The following is a 15,000-nucleotide window of genomic DNA, read 5'->3' as shown; positions in this document are numbered from 1 at the left end:
AAAATTTTTGTTTTTTAACGGTCTGGGGAATGGAAACTGAATTACCTTTTGGTTCTCCACGAAAAGAACCTTCTTTTTTTGAACCCATTTTTAAAGAACTCGAAAAAAAAACGAGAAAAGTTCAAAAAAAATATTTTCGAGTTTTCAGAATTTTAAAAGAAAGAACAAAATGTTGTCTAAAGGTCTCAAAAGAAAAAATAAGATGGGTTATCAAAATAGTTCTATTTATAAAAAGAATAATGAAAGAGCTTACAAAAGTGAACTCAATTTTATTATTTGGGTTGAGGAAAGGCTATCAACCGAGTGAAACTGGAAAAGATTTCATAATCAGTAATAAGATTACTCACGACTCGACTATTCAAATTAGATCCATGGATTGGACAAATTATTCACTGACAGAAAAAAAAATGAAAGATCTGACTGATAGTACAACCAAAATCAAAAATCAAATAGAAAAAATAAAAAAAGACAAGAAAAAAATATTTCTAACTACAGATACAGATATAAATATTAGTCCTAACAAGACAAGTTTTGATGATGAAAGATCGGAATCACAGAAACATATTTGGCAGAGATCAAAAAAAAGAAGTGCCCGATTAATACGTAAATCGCAATATTTTATAAAATATTTCATTGAAAGAATATACATAGATATCTTTCTATGTGCCATTAACATTCCCAGGATTAATACACAACTTTTCCTTGAATCAACAAAAAATCTTATCGATAAATATATTTACAATAATGAAACAAATAAAGAAGGAATTGATGAAACAAATCAAAATACAACTCAGTTTATTTTGACTATCCAAAAGTCACTTTCTATTTCGAATATTCGAAATAATAATTCACAGATTTATTGTAACTTATCTTTCTTGTCCCAAGCATATGTATTTTACAAATTATCACAAAACCAAGAAGTTATTAACAAGTATCACTTGATATCTGTACTTCAATATCATGGCGCATCTCCTTTTATTAAGCATAGAATAAAGGACTATTTGGGTACACGAGGAATTTTTGATTTCAAACCAAGACATAAGAAATTTTCGAATTCCAGAATGAATGAATGGAAAAACTGGTTAAAGCGTCATTATCAATACAATTTATCTCAGAATAGATGGTCTAGATTAGTATCGAAAAAATGGCGAACTAGAGTCAATCATCGTCGTACGATTGAAAATAAAGATTCCAAAAAATGGGATTCATATGAAAAAGAAAAAGACCAATTCATTTATTACGAGAAAGAAAATGATTGCGCGGTGAATTCATTGCCGAGTCAAAAAGAAAAATTTAAAAAACACTACAGATATGATCTTTTATCGTGTAAATATATTAATTATGAGGATAGGAAGAGCTCATATATTTATGTATCCCCGTTAAAAGTAAATGGGGGCCGAGAGATTCCCTATAATGACAACACACCTAAACCCGAATCATGTTATGTACTGGGGGATATAGCTATTAGTGATTATCTAGAAGAAGAGTCTATTATGGATACGGGTAAAAATCCGGATAGAAAATATTTTGAGTGGAGAATTCTGCATTTTTGTCTTAGAAAAAATATCGATATTGATACCTGGACCGATATGGATACTGGGACCAATATTAATAAAAATACTAAGAATGGGATTAATGATTATGAAATAATTGATAAAAAAGATCTTTTTTATTTCACGATTCATCAAGAAATCAACCCACCCAATCAAAAAAAAAACTTTTTTGATTGGATGGGAATGAATGAAGAAATGCGATATCGTCCCATATCGAATCTGGAATCTTGGTTCTTCCCAGAATTTGTGCGACTTTATGATACATATAAAATGAAACCATGGATCATACCAATCAAATTACTTCTTTTAAATTTTCATGGAAATAAAAACATTAGTGAAAATAAAAACATTAGTGAAAATCAAAAAAAAGATCTTCGTATATCATCTAATCAAAAAGAATATCTTGAATTAGAGAACCGAAATAAAGAAAAAGAAGAAGAACAGCCGGGCCAAGGGGATATTAGATCAGATGCACGAAACCAAGAGAATCTTGAATCAGATGCACAAAAAAAAAAAAAATATGTTGAAAAGGATTACGCGGAATCAGACATTAAAAAAAGGAGAAAGAAAAGAAAATACAAGAGCAACAGAGAAGCAGAACTAGAGTTCTTCCTAAAAAGATATTTGCTTTTTCAATTGAGATGGGACGATTCTTTGAATCAAAGAATGATCAATAATATCAAGGTATATTGCCTCCTGCTTAGACTGATAAATCCAAGGGAAATTGCTATATCCTCTATTCAAAGAGGAGAAATGCGCCTGGACGTAATGTTGATTCAGAAGGATCTCACTCTTACGGAATTGATAAAAAGGGGAATATTTATTATTGAACCAGCCCGCCTGTCTATAAAACGGGATGGACAATTTATTATGTATCAAACCATAGGCATTTCATTGGTCCATAAGAGTAAACACCAAACTAATCGAGAACGTCGAGAAAAAAAATATGTTGATGAGAATTCTTTCAATGGATCTATTGCACAACATGGAAAGATGCTTATGAATGGAGATGAAAATCATTATGATTTTCTTGTTCCTGAAAATATTCTATCTCCTAGACGTCGTAGAAAATTGAGAATTTTAATGTGTTTCAATTTCAGTAATGAGAATATTGTGGATATAAATCCAGTATTTTTCAATGAGAATAACGTAAAGAACTCTGGGCAATTTTTGGATGAGGACAAGTGTCTTGATACAGATACAAATAAATTCATTCAATTCAAATTATTTCTTTGGCCCAATTATCGATTAGAAGATTTAGCTTGTATGAATCGCTATTGGTTTGATACGAATAATGGCAGTCGTTTCAGTATGTCAAGAATATATATGTATCCACGATTCAGAATTAGTTAATGGTACATTTTATATACATCATGTATCATAGCCGATATATGAAGACAGACAGGTGTACACACACGTTGTGTTACATTACATTCTGACACATGATACTGATTCAATGACGTATCAATTGGACCTAGGAATGAATCAACAGAATCTTCTTAAACCCAAATCATTCTCTTTCGTGGGTCCAGAAATGTACCATCCCTTTCTATGTATTGTATCCGAATCAAATTACAAATTAAATTGGATTTATTAATTCAATTTAAATAGAAAAAGTTATTATATGAATAAATCCAGATTATTGTGTGTACCAGATCGAAATGACTGGCATTATCATTTTATTATTATTCCTGATCGGTAAAATCCATATTTGTGGGAACGAAAGAAAAAAAAAAAGAGAGAAGAATTATTCTTTTTTATGGTAAAAAATTTATTTATCTCGGTTATTCCGCAAGAAGAAAAAGAAAAAAACAAAGGGTCTGTTGAATTTCAAGTATTCAATTTCACCAATAAGATACGGAGACTTACTGCACATTTTGAATTTCACAGAAAAGACTATTTATCTCAGAGAGGTCTGCGAAAAATTCTGGGAAAACGTCAACGGCTGCTGGCTTATTTGTCAAAAAAAAATAGAGTACGTTATAAGGAATTAATTGGTCAGTTGGATATTCGGGAGCCAAAAAATCGTTAATTTGAGGATTCATTTGAATTTTTTGGTTTATTAGATCTTGAATTTTGATGAACTTTGTTTCGTTTTCAACAATTCATGGAATAATGAATCGGGGAAGAAAGCATATGACTGTACCGGCTACAAAAAAAGACCTCATGATAGTCAATATGGGCCCTCACCACCCATCAATGCATGGTGTTCTTCGACTCATTGTTACTCTAGATGGTGAAGATGTTATTGACTGTGAACCTATATTGGGTTATTTACACAGAGGAATGGAAAAAATTGCGGAAAACCGAACAATTATACAATATCTGCCGTATGTAACACGTTGGGATTATTTAGCTACTATGTTCACAGAGGCAATAACGGTAAATGCCCCCGAACAATTGGGAAATATTCAAGTACCTAAAAGAGCCAGTTATATCAGAGTTATTATGCTGGAGCTAAGTCGTATAGCTTCTCATTTGTTATGGCTTGGGCCTTTTATGGCAGATATCGGTGCACAGACTCCTTTCTTCTATATTTTCCGAGAGAGAGAATTGCTATATGATCTATTCGAAGCTGCCACAGGTATGCGAATGATGCATAATTATTTCCGTATCGGAGGAGTAGCTGCTGATCTACCTCACGGATGGATAGATAAATGTTTGGATTTCTGCGATTATTCTTTAACAGGAGTTGTTGAATATCAAAAGCTTATTACGCGGAATCCTATTTTTTTGGAACGAGTTGAAGGAGTGGGCATTATTGGTGGAGAGGAAGCAATAAATTGGGGTTTATCGGGACCAATGCTACGAGCTTCCGGAATCCAATGGGATCTTCGTAAAGTTGATCATTATGAGTGTTACGATGAATTCGATTGGGAAGTCCAATGGCAAAAAGAAGGAGACTCATTAGCTCGTTATTTAGTACGAATCAGTGAAATGACGGAATCTATAAAAATTCTTCAACAGGCTCTGGAAGGAATTCCGGGGGGACCCTATGAGAATTTAGAAGTACGACGCTTTGATAGAGCAAAGGATTCTGAATGGAACGATTTTGAATACCGATTCATTAGTAAAAAACCTTCTCCCACCTTTGAATTGTTAAAACAAGAACTTTATGTGAGAGTAGAAGCCCCAAAAGGAGAATTAGGAATTTTTCTGATAGGAGATAATAGTGTTTTTCCCTGGAGATGGAAAATTCGTCCACCGGGTTTCATAAATTTGCAAATTATTCCTCAGCTAGTTAAAAGAATGAAATTGGCTGATATCATGACGATACTAGGTAGTATAGATATCATTATGGGAGAAGTTGATCGTTGAAATGATAATTGATACGACAGAAGTACAAGCTATCAATTCTTTTTCCAGATCGGAATCTTTAAAAGAAGGCTATGGCCTTATAGGGACGCTTGTCCCTATTTTTACTCCCGTATCGGGGATCACAATAGGGGTACTCGTGATTGTGTGGTTAGAAAGAGAAATATCCGCAGGGATACAACAACGTATTGGGCCTGAATATGCTGGTCCCTTGGGAATTCTTCAAGCTCTAGCGGATGGGACAAAACTGCTTTTCAAAGAGGATCTTCTCCCATCTAGAGGAGATATTCGTTTATTCAGTATCGGGCCATCCATAGCGGTCATATCAATTCTACTAAGTTATTCAGTAATTCCTTTTGGCTATCGCCTTGTTCTAGCCGATCTCGGTATAGGTGTTTTTTTGTGGATCGCCATTTCCAGTATTGCTCCTATTGGACTTCTTATGTCAGGATATGGATCGAATAATAAATATTTCAGGTGGTCTACGAGCTGCTGCTCAATCTATTAGTTATGAAATACCATTAACTCCATGTGTGTTATCAATATCTCTACGTGTGATTCGTTGCAACATTAACTTTTATTTCTTTCCTTTATTTCTAGGAAAGAGGTTGAATGTATTGAATAGATATCTTGATTTTTTTATTCACCATTTAGGTTGATGAACTAAACGAGATGGTTATATGAGTGAAACAAAACAGCTTATGAATTCGCAGTAAGAAGATTGATTCTCATTCCCTATGTACGAGAGGAAAGTGTAAGTAAAGATAAGCGGTGGAAACTGTTTACCCCAAGATTGGTTGATTAGTCATCATGACTTGAAGCGGGTGCAAAAGATCAACTGTATGGAGTTTCTACAATTGTTATTGTATGCATTATCATATCGGGAATCAATCAAAAATGAGTGGACGGTTAGGAACACCAAGGTACACAAAGGATTCGTCATGGAAATAATGTAAGGTATCAAAAACCAAAGGGATATTTTTGCATAAAAGGAATCATAATGAGGGCTTTAAGTTGGTAGAAATGATCAAGCAGTACTTCCCCATGATTCCGATCCAGAGTATGCTCCTATCCACTGATTAAAGAAATGACTATCGGGAACGAAGTAATCCTTTATTTTTTTTTTGAGAATCCCCTCTTCTGCGAAAGAAGAACAGGAACGAAAGAAATGGAATGCAATAGGAAAAATAAATAGTAATAGATCTTTCTTTATTCTTTCTTTCCTCCATCCCATCCGTATTAATACAGATAGGCTTCTTATCATGATTCATGAAATGAACTAATGTAGAGTGTCTAATTCTTTTTCGTAATCGAAAGATATGGGTAGAAATATCTATTGATACAACGAGTATTTTATTGAAAGATTAAGCTATTACTGAACAAAGATAAATTGTAATATTAATTATAAAATAAATTATGAGAGCAATTCGGAAGCACTTTGAATTTGTTATTATAGCAGACAGAATTCCATTGGTCTAATTAGGGACTCCCTGATGCATCTTTACTCTATTCACTCTCAAAAAATGCCGAGGTAATACTGAATCAGTCCTTAGATTTATTTGTGGCCATCGAGGAGCCGTATGAAGCTGAGGTCTCATGTACGGTTCTGAAATAGCGATGGGAACAGTGATGTTATCATCGACTATGATTATCTAACAGTTCAAGTACAATTGATATAGTTGAGGCACAGTCAAAATATGGGTTTTGGGGATGGAATCTGTGGCGTCAACCCATAGGGTTTATAGTTTTTATAATTTCTTCCCTAGCAGAATGTGAGAGATTACCTTTTGATTTACCAGAAGCAGAAGAAGAATTAGTAGCGGGTTATCAAACCGAATATTCAGGTATCAAATTTGGTTTATTTTACGTTGCTTCTTACCTAAATCTACTAGTTTCTTCATTATTTGTAACAGTTCTTTACTTGGGCGGGTGGAATCTCTCTATTCCGTACATATTCATTCCTGAACTTTTCGGAATAAATAAAACGGGGGGAGTATTTGGAACAACGATTGGTATCCTTATTACATTAGCTAAAGCTTATTTGTTCCTGTTCATTCCTATCACAACAAGATGGACTTTACCTAGGATGAGAATGGACCAACTATTAAATCTTGGATGGAAATTTCTTTTACCCATTTCTCTGGGTAATCTATTATTGACAACTTCTTCCCAACTCCTTTCACTGTAACAGTATATGATACTCTAGATTCATAACCTCCCTTAAGCAAGAGAAAGAAATATCAAATTATTCATGGATAGCCACGATATGTTCCCTATGATGACTGGGTTCATGAATTATGGTCAACAAACAGTACGAGCTGCAAGGTACATTGGTCAAAGTTTCATGATTACCTTATCCCACGCGAATCGTTTACCTATAACTATTCAATATCCTTATGAAAAATCGATCACATCAGAGCGTTTCCGTGGTCGAATCCACTTTGAATTTGATAAATGCATTGCTTGTGAAGTATGTGTTCGTGTATGTCCCATAGATCTACCCGTTGTTGATTGGAGATTGGAAACAGATATTAGAAAGAAACGGTTGCTTAATTATAGTATTGATTTTGGAATCTGTATATTTTGTGGTAACTGCGTCGAGTATTGTCCAACAAACTGTCTATCAATGACTGAAGAATATGAACTTTCCACTTATGATCGTCACGAATTGAATTATAATCAAATTGCTTTGGGTCGGTTACCAATGTCAGTAATTGGGGATTACACAATTCGAACAATTATGAATTCGACTCAAATTAAAATAACCACAGATAAACCCCTTGATTCAATAACGATTACCAATGACTAAGATTCATTTTTGATCTAAAGGAGTGAAGCTTCTTTCATTTTGGTTGGTCAGTAACTACAAATCATAACTATTGATTGGTGAGAATCGCGGCTTGATTTGGATTTAGAATATATGAATATAGTCATGATGATTTCGGAATATCAAACTCCGAACTACTCTTTCGGATACAGAAGTGGAATTAGTCCAATAACTGTATCTACCTCAATCCAGACCCCATTACGATTCAATTAGAAACGTATCATATACAAGAAAAAAACAAGGTAACCTCTTTTTTCCTGGCTGGGTCAGTAAGGTCATGAAATATTTCAACTTTTTTTTATCTCTTATTTTATACATAATGGATTTACCTGGGCCAATACATGATATTCTTTTAGTATTTTTGGGATCAGGTCTTATACTAGGGGGTCTAGGAGTGGTATTACTTACCAATCCCATTTTTTCTGCCTTTTCATTGGGATTGGTTCTTGTTTGTATATCCTTATTCCATATTCTATCTAACTCCTATTTTGTAGCTGCTGCACAGCTCCTTATTTACGTGGGAGCTGTAAATGTCTTAATCATATTTGCTGTGATGTTCATGAATGGTTCAGAATATTACAATGATTTCTATCTTTGGACCGTTGGAGATGGGGTCACTTCACTGGTTTGTACAAGTATTCTTTTTTCACTAATTACTACTATTTCAGATACGTCATGGTATGGGATTATTTGGACTACAGGATCAAACCAGATTATAGAGCAGGACCTGATAAGTAATGTTCAACAAATTGGGATTCATTTATCAACAGATTTTTATCTTCCATTTGAACTCATTTCTATAATTCTTTTAGTTGCCTTGATAGGTGCAATTGCTATGGCTCGTCAGTAATAAATACTTAGAATTAGAAATGAATTAGAAATCCAAAATAAAATTAAAATAAATTTAAAATAAAAATAAATAAGGCCTTGTTCTGTCTTCTTGTATTGTTATTACATCCATTTTGCTTCAATTCAATTTATATATTTATTGTTCATAATTAAATTAAAAAGGGTTTTGTTTTAGTTCGATCCATTACCAATACCTTCCTTTGTTCCGTACTTGTTTTATATTCGAGTCAATCAGTGAAATTGTTGTTCATATTGAAATGAATCGAGATTGATGAGGAGTTGGTCAATGATGCTCGAGCATGTACTTATTTTGAGTGCCTATTTATTTTCTATTGGTATTTATGGATTGATCACAAGTCGAAATATGGTTAGAGCACTTATGTGTCTTGAGCTTATACTGAATGCGGTTAATATGAATCTCGTAACGTTTTCTGATTTATTTGATAGTCGACAATTAAAAGGAGACATTTTCTCGATCTTTGTTATAGCTATTGCAGCCGCTGAAGCAGCTATTGGGCCAGCTATTGTTTCGTCGATCCATCGTAACAGAAAATCAACTCGTATCAATCAATCGAACTTGTTGAATAAATAGTCATAATGATATAAAAAAAGACAGATATATATAATATTATATTCACCAATTAAAATTAGCATATATGACTCGTATGACCATGTTTGCTGAAACGTAAGAAATCAAAGTATCTTGGTCCTCTTTCCTAAACAGATCCAGAGGTAAATTGATTCTAAAAAAAAATCAATTCTGGTAAACTACTGATTCATTGGTATCTACAATATATGATTCATTTACTACCGATTTTACCAGATCGAAAATTGATAACGTTCAAAAAATTGATAGACACAATGTCACATTCAGTAAAGATTTATGATACATGTATAGGATGTACTCAATGTGTACGAGCCTGCCCCACAGATGTATTGGAAATGATACCTTGGGACGGATGTAAAGCTAAGCAAATTGCTCCTGCTCCAAGAACAGAAGACTGTGTAGGTTGTAAGAGATGTGAATCCGCTTGTCCAACAGATTTCTTGAGTGTCCGGGTTTATTTATGGCATGAGACAACTCGCAGCATGGGTCTAGCTTATTGATACGTTCCGTAAAACTCTACTTGAATCCATTTGATTCTTCTTTACCGACAAAAACCCGTACTCGAGAAAATATATTATTTCGAGCGCGGGTTTTTATGGTCAAAGTCTATCTTGTCTTTACCACGAGTTATTTTCCTTGGTTAACAATAATTGTTGTTTTTCCAATATCCGCGGGTTCATCAATTTTCTTTCTCCCTCATAGAGGAAATAAGGTGGTGAGATGGTATACTATATGCATCTGCTTGTTAGAACTCCTTCTAACGACCTATGCATTCTGTTATCATTTCCAATTGGACGATCCATTAATCCAATTGGAGGAGGATTATAAATGGATAAATATTTTGTATTTTCACTGGAGACTCGGGATCGATGGACTTTCCATCGGACCCATTTTACTGACGGGATTCATCACTACTTTAGCTACTTTAGCGGCTTGGCCAGTTACTAGAGATTCGCGATTGTTCCATTTCCTGATGTTAGCAATGTACAGCGGTCAAATAGGATCATTTTCTTCTCGAGACCTTTTACTTTTTTTCATCATGTGGGAGTTAGAATTAATTCCTGTTTACCTACTTTTATCCATGTGGGGAGGTAAGAAACGTCTGTACTCAGCTACAAAGTTCATTTTGTACACTGCGGGGGGTTCCATTTTTCTCTTAATGGGAGTTCCAGGTATGGGTTTATATGGTTCCAATGAACCAACATTAAATTTTGAAACATCAGCTAATCGATCGTATCCCGCGGCATTGGAAATAATATTCTATTTTGGCTTCTTTATTGCTTATGCTGTCAAATCACCGATTATACCCCTACATACATGGTTACCAGATACCCATGGAGAAGCACATTACAGTACATGTATGCTTCTAGCTGGAATTTTATTAAAAATGGGAGCATATGGATTGGTTCGGATCAATATGGAATTATTACCCCATGCTCATTCTATATTTTCTCCCTGGTTGATGATAGTCGGAACGATTCAAATAATCTATGCAGCTTCAACTTCTCCCGGTCAACGCAATTTAAAAAAGCGAATAGCCTATTCCTCCGTATCTCATATGGGTTTCACAATTATCGGAATTGCTTCCATAACTGATATGGGACTCAATGGAGCCATTTTACAAATCATTTCTCATGGATTTATTGGTGCTGCACTCTTTTTCTTGGCAGGAACGAGTTACGATAGAATACGTCTTGTTTATCTCGATGAAATGGGAGGAATAGCTACCCCAATGCCAAAAATATTTACCATGTTAAGTAGCTTCTCGATGGCTTCGCTTGCACTGCCAGGAATGAGTGGTTTTGTTGCAGAATTGGTAGTCTTTTTTGGAATAATTACCAGCCCAAAATACCTTTTAATGCCAAAAATACTAATTACTTTTGTAATGGCAATTGGAATGATATTAACTCCTATTTATTCATTATCTATGTTACGCCAGATGTTCTATGGATACAAACTATTCAATGTTACAAACTCCTACTTTGTGGATTCTGGACCGCGAGAACTATTTGTTTCGATCTGTATCTTTCTACCCGTAATAGGTATCGGTATTTATCCCGATTTCGTTCTCTCACTATCAGTTGAGAAGGTAGAAGCTATTCTATCTAATTACTTTCATAAATAGTTTTCATAAATAAGAAATAAAGTCAAATAATCCTGTGATTTACAAAATCGGTCGCTGTACACTGAAAAAAAAAAAATGAAGTGAATTGGAATTGTAATCAGATACATCTGGAGTTTTTGAGAACCATTTGAATTACTACTTGATTCAAATGGTTCTCAAAAACTCACACTAATTTTCGTTATATATTGGAGATTGATGTTCCCATGTATTCTTCAAGTCCCTTCTTCAATTCGCTGTTAATGTGAATGAACCATAACTATGTAGTCCTATTCCTAATAGATTGACCCCAAAATAGCATATCCAAATTATAAGAAATCCGATAGAAGCTACAATTGCCGAATTAACACCTTGCAAACTTTGATTTGTTCTAGTATGTAAATAAATCGCGAATATGGTCCAAGTAATAAATGCCCAAGTTTCCTTGGGGTCCCAATTCCAATAAGACCCCCATGCCTCATTAGCCCATACTGCTCCCGAAAGAATACCTATGGTTGAAAAGATAAACCCTAGACTAATGACACGATAACTCCAATGATCCAATCGCCGAGTCAATCGATACCTGTGATAATTTCTAAATGAAGGAAAAGAAGTGTTTTGTAAAACACTTCTTTTCTCATTCAAGTATTGGATCTCACCAAAGGAAAATGTCCCAATTAATAAATGATTGGTTTTAACAACAATATCTGTGTTTTTTCGAAATGTGATGACTAGAAAAGCTACTGATAATAACGCTCCACATAAAAGAGCTGCATAGCTCAATAACATCATACTTACGTGCATCATTAACCACTGGGATTGTAGGGCGGGTACTAATATTGCGGATTGATGCATTTCAGTTAAAAGACCTGAAGTGGCAAAGCCTTGGGTAAAAATAGCACTTGGCCCAGTTATTGCGCTTAAATTATTTTTATGGTTCCCCACTTTAGGAACCATATGAATAATGGAGAAACTCCATGAAAGGAACATTAATGATTCATATAAATCACTTAACGGGAAATGTCTCAAATAAATCCAACGAGTTATTAATAATCCTGTTATACAGAAAAAAGTAGCTATAATGCCTTTTTCTGATGAATCACATATTCCTACGATTTGATGGACTAATAAATCCATCAAATGAATCGTAATAACAATTGAAATGATCGAAAAAGATATGTGAGTTAATATATGTTCTAAAGTCGCAAATATCATAAAAAATTATTTTGTAAAAAAAAAAAGGGGGGGTGTGTGTTCCTCAATTATGGAATGGAAATAAGGAAAGGAATTGAATTCCTTATAAGATAGGATTTATCTTGCCCCTTTTAGGGGATGCCGCCACTCGGATTCGAACCGAGATGCTCTAGCACTGCTTCCTAAGAGCAGCGTGTCTACCGATTTCACCATGGCGGCTTGATCGAAATAATAATAGCCCATACTATGTTCAATCGTCGAGATTGATGGATTCAATCCAATCGATCTTAGGAAAGATTAGAATCGATGAATCAAAAAACTCGTTCAAATAAATATTTGAACGTTCAATAATACTTAACTTAGTATAGTGGTATGGTGTCAGTTTTAACAATCATTTTCACGGAGTATAAGTCCCCCTGGACCAGTTGGAACTAGAGGGTTATGTCCTCAGTCGAGGTATACAACTAAAAATTGTCCTTTTTTTTCTATCTCATTTTTTTTTTATGATTCATTTCTCATTTATCTCATTTCATGGATCCGACATAAAAATGAGATTTTTGTTATTGTGAAAGCGAATTGATGGGGAAAGTTACAATCCCCATCTCGCAAATTATAAAAATCTAATAGAATACCATTCTAGAATACTATAAGGAATGAAAAGTGAAACCTTTATCTTCTATCTAATGACTTCTTTTTTTTTTTTTCAAACAAAACAAAACGGAAATCAATCGTTTTTAGAACTCAATTAGACAGGCGAATTATTATTCTACATACCACAACATCCAGTTCTATCTCATATTGATGAGTTCCAAAATTCGTTAATGTAAAATGTAAATTATTCATCTTCTAAATCATCCAATTCATCGAGTCATGTCGATTCATTCAGATTATTCCGCGGCTTTATTACTTGTTTGTTGCACAAAAAAACTTTTTGAATGCCCGGTAGAAATAGATTTAGCTAAGGATAAAGCTTTTATCGCGGCCCAATATCCCTTTCTCTTCCAAATATTTTTGCGAATACGCTTTTTTGACATAGAAGTACGTTTCTTTGGAACTGCCATTTTAAAAGAAAGAGGTTTCTCATTTTTATAGTTGGATGTGAAAGACATGTATTGTATTGTTCAAAATAAATCGTTCTTTCTATCCATTATCTATATCTATTCCATAGTGGATACTTCCTTCATAACATAAAAAATACAGATATGTGCGCATCACATATAGTATAACTAGGGATGAAAAAAAAAAAAGGGTTCCAATTTATATCTCAGTCTATTTATATATCGTCATGTTACATTTAATAAATCAAATCAAAAAACTTAAGAACCCATACATTTTACCCTTACCTAATTTAAGAAAACAATAATATAAAATTTTTTCGATTAATTGATCAAACTCGAGAATGGAGTACCCATAATTTAAATTCAAATGAGATCATGTAGTTAATCTCTTAAACGATACATTACTTGATAAAGGTCATTTTAGTAATTTATTATTTCAGCTCTATGCGAAATGACGAGTATCGTAGGATTTTCCATAAAATATGTTTGTTTTATTTGACTAGAAGCCAATCAATCAGTTCCAGAATGAATTAGTCAATGACTCCAAATAAACTAACTAAAATAACTAGGTGTTATTTTATTAGGTCGAGTTATTGGTGGATCCTATAATTCATATCAGAATCAAGTACTATTTTGGTGTAATTCTTTTTCCTTATTACTATATGGATATAAATCACCGTAATAGTGGAATGATTGAAAATCTCATATTCTGTATCTCAATAAATATCTTAGTTAATCACTAGGTAGTCATTTTTAAGCAGTAACTTGGTTATTTGAACAATTGTAACTTCTTGATTTGAATTTTTCAAATATCTGGGAAAGAATCAGAATAATGAAGAATTCAAAATAATATTTGAGTTTTTATATCTTGATTTTTTTATTTATTTGATTATTGCTCTTTACAAAAAAGATAAGAGCTGGTGAATCGGAAAAATTAATAAGAATAAAAAAAAAAAGTTTGATTTGATTATGCAACCCATATATCAATATGCATGGATCATACCTTTCGTTCCACTTCCAGTTACTATGTCAATAGGATTGGGACTTCTGCTTGTTCCGACCGCAACAAAAAATCTTCGTCGTATGTGGGCTTTTCCCAGTGTTTCATTGCTAAGTATAGTTATGGTTTTTTCGGCCGATCTGTCTGTTCAACAAATAGATGGCAGTTCCATCTATCAATATCTATGGTCTTGGACCATCAATAATGATTTTTCCTTAGAGTTCGGACACTTGATCGACCCACTTACTTCTATTATGTCAATACTAATCACTACTGTCGGAATCATGGTTCTTATTTATAGTGACAAGTATATGTCTCATGATCAAGGATATTTGAGATTTTTTGCTTATATGAGTTTTTCCAATACTTCCATGTTGGGATTAGTTACTAGTTCCAATTTGATACAAATTTATATTTTTTGGGAACTCGTGGGAATGTGTTCGTATCTATTAATAGGTTTTTGGTTCACACGACCAATCGCAGCAAATGCCTGTCA

This window comes from Tasmannia lanceolata, unplaced genomic scaffold, assembly GCF_043159265.1.
Source record: "Tasmannia lanceolata isolate RefF3 unplaced genomic scaffold, GAP_Taslan_0.1 ptg000573l, whole genome shotgun sequence".
In the NCBI taxonomy this organism is placed as follows: domain Eukaryota; kingdom Viridiplantae; phylum Streptophyta; class Magnoliopsida; order Canellales; family Winteraceae; genus Tasmannia; species Tasmannia lanceolata.
Note: the sequence above shows the minus strand (reverse complement) of the source record.